The sequence below is a fragment of the Lithobates pipiens genome, unplaced genomic scaffold, assembly GCF_037356315.1.
Source record: "Lithobates pipiens isolate NorthernLeopardFrog02 unplaced genomic scaffold, aLitPip1_a1.2 Scaffold_23, whole genome shotgun sequence".
Lineage (NCBI taxonomy): Eukaryota > Metazoa > Chordata > Amphibia > Anura > Ranidae > Lithobates > Lithobates pipiens.
Window position 1 is genome coordinate 31,879,884 of NW_027507785.1, and position 8,459 is coordinate 31,888,342.

Genomic DNA, 8,459 nt, shown 5'->3' on the forward strand with positions numbered 1-8,459 from the left:
TATAGTATTAATAATAATGATAACACTGGTAGGAAATTATTGTAATATTGTTAAAAAATTAATTTGTATTGTTAGGCAAATGTGTAGAACCAAGGACAACTTTTTTTTAAGGTACGGTCCGAAACCTATTTTTATAACAATTGCAATACATTTTTTGTAATATTGTTTAAAAAATAAAACCTGTAAAGTTGACCAATGCGTAAAACCAAGGACAACAACGACAACAACAAGATACAGTTGGAAACTACAGTCCCACTACACCCTCTTATGTGTTTGATTATTAATACTTTGCAATATTTATTATTTATAAATGCTATTAATATTATAAAAAAAATATATATTAATAATTTAAAAAAAAATGACAACATTGTTTTTCAAAATGACTGAAAAGTTGACCAAGGTGCAGAGCCAAGGACAGCAACGACCACACACACAGGTGTCAAGTCCAATCCCCGTACAGTCCAGGGATGGCGAACCTTGGCACCCCAGAGATTTTGGAACTACATCTCCCATGATGCTTATGCACTCTGCAGTGTAGTTGAGCATCATGGGAATTGTAGTTCCAAAACATCTGGGGTGCCAAGGTTCACCATAACTGCCCTACACCCCCTGATGTTCTTGATTATTAATACCATTCCTATAATATTTATTTAAAAATACTATTAATAGATTAAAAACAATAATAATGGTAATAATAAAAATATTGCAACATTGTTTTAAAAAAAATTACTGAAAAGTTGATCATGGCGCAGAGCCAAGGACAGCGACGTCCATACACGGGTGGGAAGTACAACCCACCTATACCCTCTTATGTGTTTGATTATTAATACTATTCCTATCATTATTATTTAAAAATAGTATTAATAATATTAAAAAATAATAATCTTAAACATTGAGTTTTAGTTTGAATATACTTTGTCTACGTTACCTTCCCTGCAATATGTGTAACAGACATCACTGTACTATACTGTAACAGTGTTAATGCATATGTTAGTCTCTTACCTCTCAATAAAATAAGATTTAAAAAAAATATAATAATTATCATGGTAATAATAAAAATATGACAACATTGTTTTAAAAAAAATGACTTAAAAGTTGACCAAGGCGCAGAGCCAAGGACAGCAACGTCCATACATGGGTGGCAGGTACAACCCACCTATACCCTCTTATGTGTTTGATTATTAATACTTTTGCTATAATTATAATTTATAAATAGTATTAATAATATTAAAAAAATAATAATCATGGTCATAATAAAAATATTGCAATATTGTTTTAAATAAATGACTGAAAAGTTGACCAAGGCACAGAGCGAGGGACAGCGACGTCCATACACAGGTGGGAAGTACAACCCACCTATACCCTCTTATGTGTTTGATTATTAATGCTATTGCTATCATTTATAAATAGTAATAATAATATTGAAAAAATTATAATCATGGTCATAATAAAAAATATTGCAACATTGTTTTCATAAAATGACTGAAAAGTTGACCAAGGCGCAGAGCGAGGGACAGTGACGTCCATACACGGGTGCCAAGTACAACCCACCTATACCCTCTTATGTGTTTGATTATAAATACTATTGCTATAATTTTTAAATAGTAATAATAAGATAAAAAACATAATAATCATGGTAATAAAAATATTGCAACATTGTTTAAAAAAAAACAAAAACTGAAAAGTTGAGCCAGGGACAGCGACGTCCATACACGGGTGGCAAGTACAGCCCACCTATACCCTCTTATGTGTTTGATTATTAATACTTTTGCTATAATTATAATTTATAAACAGTTGTAATAATATAAAAAAAAATAAAAATAATGGTCATAATAAAAATATTGCAACATTGTTTTCATAAAACGACTGAAAAGTTGACAAAGGCGCAGAGCCAGAGACAGCGACGTCCATACACGGGTGCCAAGTGCAACCCACCTATACCCTCTTATGTGTTTGATTATAAATACTATTGCTATCATTTATAAATAGTAATAATATAAAAAACATAATAATCACGGTAATAGTAAAAATATTACAACATTGTTTTCATAAAATGACTGAAAAGTTGACCAAGGCGCAGAGCCAGGGACAGCGACGTCCATACACGGGTGGCAAGTACAACCCACCGATACCCTCTTACGTATTAGATTATTGTTATTGTTGTTGTTGTTGTCATTATCCTTTGAGCGATTATCATTCATAAAACCCGATGGTTGCGTGGACCAGCAATAAACCCCCGGTGGCTGCAGATTTAAGTGGAGGAGCCTCAGGATATCCAGATGTTGAATCTTTCTGAGGATTCCCATCTGCCTGGCGTTGATTTCGCAGCCAGCGATCTGCGATTCGGCGCCCTGTATTATAAAATATACACACACACAGCATTGCAGAGGGACCAGCCAGCTGATTAGTATTAAGTTGCCGAGCATCCCAGTGGCCGGTCCTTTAGCCCTGACAGGGATCTCGGCACGGCGGATTTGCAGGACAACTTTGCACCGATTGCAAGCCATAAAAAAAAAAAAACATTATTATTTTTTTTTTTAATTGAATAAATCATGAATGGGGGGTGTCTTACCTTGAGAAGGGTGCATACAATAAAACAGGGTGTGTGCGGCTGGAATCAGCAGCTCATCGGTGGGCTGGGGATGGATGCAGGCAGTAGCAGCAGCAGCAGCAGCAGGCGTCCTCTGCACAGGCTCCATGCACAATAAAAGGCACTGGAGTTCTCCCTGCTTTTCTTATCATGACATCATTCCTCAGGACAGCAGGCCAATAGACATGCACAGGGAGATGCCTGGAGCCCAGGGGATTCTGGGAGGCGTAGTCCGGCCAGAGGCAGCTGCTCCATTAGGTTGTATGGGAGGCAGGGGCCCCCGTGGACTACAAGTTGCTAGGGAGGTGCTGTAGATGGGAGAGCGGAGGCTGCAGGGGGGAGGAGGATGGCTTTGGGAAAGCTGGGGAGGGAGGGAGAAGGGATTAAAAAAAAAAAAAAGGAAGGCTCAGAAGTTTCTGCTCACTGCAGGAAAGAATGTATCTAAAATGTCACAAATGAGAAAAATGCAATGTGTTTCCCATAAGCTGTGTCAATATAGCTAGCAGAGAGAGGCCATTGTCCTCCCGGAGGACGCCCGGGGGGAGGCAGGATGCAGAAATAAGACAGAATTTTTTTTTTAAAAACTGCGTTTTCGGTTGCGCTGGACTTTTTCAGATGCTTTTTGGAAACGCGTGGCGTGCATTATTGTGAAAACGTAGGCTAAAAGGAAAAATCATTGCAAGACTTTCATGGGACCTCAGTTTATAATAATATTAATAATACTAAAAAATAATAATAATACTTAAAACAATAATAATAATAACAATACTAAAAATAATAATAATAATAATATTAATAATAATAATAATAATAATACTAAAAAAATTATAATAATACTAAAAATAATTATAATAATACAAATAATAATAATAATAATAATAATACAAAAAAATTATAATAATAACAATAACAAAAATAATAATATTAATAATAATAAAAAAATAAAAAAAAAGTGAAAAGCTTACCCTGCCCCATCCTGGTGCCTACGCCGCCAATCTTTAATCGCTCGAAGAACTAAGGCTTACCCTACACATGAAGCTGCCCATACACTATACAATCCGATTGTACCATCTACTTAACTCGCAAATCGGTATGCAGTCCTGTATGCGTTTGCTGTGCGGATTTTTTTAGGCGTTAATTGCATTTGCCGTGCGTTTTAGTAAGTTTCCATGCAAAATAACTCAGAATGCGATACCCTTTAGTATGGTTGCACTTGCGCTCAAGTAATCACCGGTATCGATGCCTTTTCGCTGCGATTTGAGCCCATATAAAATGAATGGGCTCAAATGAAAAATTCAGAAAACACTGAAAAAAAAACATCAATTGCAGCCTCACTGTGCCATCTTATGCAGCCTCTGTGCCCATCATATGCAGCCTCTGTGCCCATCATATGCAGCTTCTGTGCCCACCATATGCAGCCTCTGTGCCCATCATATACAGCCTCTGTGCCCATTATATGCAGCTTCTGTGCCCACCATATGCAACTTCTGTGCCCATCATATGCAGCCTCTGTGCCCATCATATGCAGCCATTGTGCCCATCACGTGCTGCTTCTGTGCCCACCATATGCCGCTTCTCTGCCCTCCATGTGCAGCTTCTGTGCCCATCATATGTGGCCTCTGTGCCCATTATATGTAGCCTCTGTGCCCACCATATGCAGCTTCTGTGCCCACCATATGCAGCCTCTGTGCCCATCATGTGCAGCTTCTGTGCCCACCATATGCCGCTTCTGTGCCTACCGTGTGCAGCTTCTGTGCTCATCATATGCAGCTTCTGTGCCAACCATATGCAGCTTCTGTGCTGACCATATGCAGCTTCTGTGCCCATAATATGCAGCCACTGTGACCCCCCCCCCCTGCACGCGCACGCCATCAGACCAGCAGTTACCCTATCTGGGTGACGTCAGCAGGCTGTGGGATGGGCAGGCGATTACTCCTGCATCCTCCATGGTTCCTGTGCATCTCCTCCTCCATGACGCGTGGCACGCAGCACACCGGCAGCACTTACCGGGCTGCTGGGTCCTCTCCATTTCTGTGTCTCCTGAGTCAGCGGTGGCGGAGGAGTCCGATCCTCCAGCTTCCTCCCCTGTGTGTCTCTTCCACCAAAGCGCCGGGCATCCATTAGGATGCCCGGCGCTTTGGCCAATCGGGAAACAGGTCTCACTGAGCTGCCTCCTGATTGGCAGGGAGGCACTGTGGTGTAAAAATAGTGAAAATTAATTCGCTATGGTCACTCAACAGGGTGGGATCAGAGCACAGAGAATTCCCACCCTATTTTGAAGCCTATTAGAGCCTCAGGCTCTAATCAGGTGCTTCAAAAAAACAAAACACGCCCTCCCACGCTGCCATAGGAGTGTGTCCTGAAAGGGGCCAGGTACATGGATAGGGAGGCCGTGGCAGGGACTGGGGGGGTGGGCCACCCCTGCTTAGGGGTAAACATGCACATTAGTGCTCAGTGTTTTTGTGGGGGGAGGGATTTTTGCTGACACATAATGCTCAGCTCATACATCTTGGGGTGGCAGTTTGGCATATTCGCCCTGGGCTCTAGATGACGTTTTCCTGGCCATAGGCGTGCACACAGGGTGTGCCGGATGTGCCTGGGCACACCCTAATCACCCTGTGCACATTAGCATTATCACTCTGTGTTCTAGCAGGAAGATGGGAAAGATCTCCGTCTTACCGTCTCTGCCATAAGAGAAGGGCTTATGCTCTTCTCTTTCACTGTGCCAGCAGCTGATGCCATATCACGCATATGTAGACCAGCCAGAAGTGACGGTTCTGCCCTCAGGAGAACCTGTCTTGGTCGGAGGTAGAGGGGAAGCTGTTGCCACTAAGGGACCAATCTTCTTTACCAGGGACCACAGTGAGTAACTGAAGCAAGTACCGGAGAAGCATTCTCACTGAACGGCCACTTCAGGAGGTGGTCAAGTCAGGGACCCAGCCAGCAGAGGTGACGCTTGCAGAGCAGCCTTGAGGGTCAAACCAGGGACCGAACCCATTAGCAGGGGTGAAGCTTGAGAAGTATCTGGAGTGCCAATCTAGGGACAAGGAGCTCAAGGGGCTGAAGAACTACAAGTAGAAGTTGTAGTGAAGCAAGGAGGACTGCCACTATTTGTGTTGGAACTGTTAAAGGTTTGACTGTTGCCATAGAAGACAGCAATCCTGCATGTGCAGATGTGGTGCCTTGCTGGGGGCCTTTCCCTGTACTGCTGTCCTCCTATTGAAGTCTCAGTCTGCCAATTGAAATTGCAACTGCTTAAGGGTGTCCTGGCCCTAACCCTCTTACCCCTTTAAATATAAAAAGGTCTTAAGTATAAAAACTATAAAAATAAATAAATCCTCTTTTACATCCAAGAAGTGTCTGGCGCCCAATGAATTTCACCATCTTTGCACCCACTATGCCTCACAACCCACCACATACATATGGATGTCAGCTATCTTTGGCCCTGAAGGTTCTCAGTAGACTTGGTGAGGCTAAAGACTTTGCTACATTAGGAAAGCACACGATTTTGCACACATTTCTGTCACACATAGATGTCAACCTAACATGAGAAGAAAACACATTTTTTCTAATTATAATAAAATATATATACAATATGTATCCAAATTTGTTACCATATGAAAGTCCTGTCTGTCCCAAAATAAAATCATATATACTGTAATATGTTAGGGTGGACATCAAAACCTGAATGGTATATTGTGCAAATCCGAGACTTTGCCAACATGAAAATAATCAGTTGATGTAGGACTTTGGGGTTGATTTACTAAAGGCCAATCCACTCTGAAATCAAGGGAAGAGCTGCTGATTTGATCATCCAAACACGCACAAGCAAAAATGCTGTTTTTTATTTTCCTTGCATGTCCCCCTCGGATCTACAGCGACTGCACTTCTCACTGCACTACCAAGTGCACTTACAGTGCACTTGTAGTGCAAAGTGGATTTGCCTTTAGTAAATCAACCCCTATGTGTATATCTATAGAAAGACTCTAGTAATACTCCCCTTATATTAGAACACCCTGAAGCTGAAGGCATGCAATCTGAGGAGCCCTAATAATGGCTACATAAATCTGAGGAGTCCTGATGAAGTCCACATAAATCTGAGGCGCCCTGATGAAGTCCATATAAATATGAGGAGCCTTGATGAAGTCCACATAAATTTGAGGCGCCCTGATGAAGTCCACATAAATCTGAGGCGCCCTGATGAAGTCCACATAAATCTGAGGAGCCCTGATGAAGTACACATAAATCTAAGGAGCCCTAATGAAGTCCACATAAATCTGAGGCACACTGATGAAGTCCACATAAATCTGTGGAGCCCTGATGAATTTCACATAAATCTGAGGAGCCCTGATGAAGTCCACATATTTTAGTCTGTGATTGATGTTGAAACAAAAAGCTTCCCCTGCAGTTGGGCTGCCCATGTACTGCAAGGGTTAAATATTCCTTTGGGTCTAGGGTGCCAGATAAACAGTTTTACTTAAGCTGATCCTTCTCTCCTGCAGGCTCATCCATTCTTTTAGACCAGTCCCCATAGCTTCTTTTCCCCCATGCTCCAGTGGTCGCAAGGTCCTCTGACATCAAGTACAATGCAAAGGCCAAAGTCCTGTACTGGACACAAAGACACCGAGGGACAGTCCACTCACAGAATTTGGAAGAATAGAGACGAGTGCTGGCTTCTAGGAGAGTGGAGAATCGGGTAATTAAAACTGTGTTTTCCATGCGCTAGACCTGTGTTTTTCAACCTATGTCCAGTGGACGCACACTTTAGGAGTTTGCATGATCTCGAATCCCCCCAGTCTAAACTGTAAAAACATGTTATTTATCAAGGTCCCACCAACACAACATAGCTCCCCTATAGAACAGAGGTCCCATCTTCACAAGACAAGTTTCCCCATTACATCAGTGGTCCCCTCCTAATGTCAGAGCCCCCCGTCAGGTCAAAGGTCCCACCAACACATCACAGCTCCCCTATTTAAAAGAGGTCCTACCAACAAATTACAGCTCCCCTACACAACAGAGGTCCCACCAACACATCAGAGGTTCCCTTATCACTTCAGAGATTTCCCTTTATCTCATAACCTCTACTCATTACATTAGAGGTTCCCCCTTCATGTTAGAGGGTGCCCCTTCACGGCAAAGATCCCACCAACACATCAGAGGTTTGCTTATCACTTCAGAGGTCCCCCTTCATCTCATTACCCCTACTCATTACATAAGAGGTTCCCCCTTCATGTTAGAGGTCGCCCCTTCACGTCAAAGGTCCCACCAACACATCACAGCTCCCCTATACAACAGAGGTCTCACCATCACAGGAGAGGTTACCCCTTCACGTCAAAGTCCCCCTTTCATGTCAGGCTCCTCCCTTCAAGTCAGAAGTCATCAGAGCCTCCCATCACAAAGCCCCCCAATCACTCAGTCCCCTCTTCATATCAGAACCCTAACTTTTGGCTCCGGCAGTGCGGCAGAGGATGGGAGGTGGAGAGGGTCTGGAGGGGGTGGGCTTCAGTCCACTCCTGAATGCTGGTGGTGGCTCTGAATGCCGCCTGCCCAGGATCAGTGTCATGTCTTGACATGGTGCAGGCATGTGTCCTGCATCTAGTGCCCTAGAGTTGTTGTGGTGCTGGCAGCCAGCCTGCCCAAACCATGGCAACTCATGACGCTGGTCCAGGGCAAACTGGGTCATGTGCTTGCGTCACCCCAGGGTAATCCATACGGTTCCCTAGAAGAGAAGCCCTGCCATAGACCTAAATGGATTCTTAAGCCTTGCCATGTAGGGGCAGCCCAGCCTTTCCCCAGAGATAGACTTTATTATCACAATCTCATACTGCACCATCGGAATGTTGTGTACCACATACAATGTAGCCAAATA

The 8,459-nt window shown here is 42.9% G+C and overlaps 1 protein-coding gene across 1 annotated transcript in view; it reads right to left on the reverse strand.

The window, feature by feature from the left end:
• Window positions 1-2,823, reverse strand: part of RAB30 (RAB30, member RAS oncogene family) — a 232,604-nt gene extending 229,781 nt beyond the window's left edge. The window contains exon 1 of the mRNA XM_077451398.1: window positions 2,573-2,823. The gene's annotated coding sequence lies outside the window, so the exon portion shown is untranslated. The remainder of the gene's footprint in view (window positions 1-2,572) is intronic.
• Between the last annotated feature and the right edge of the window lie 5,636 nt (window positions 2,824-8,459).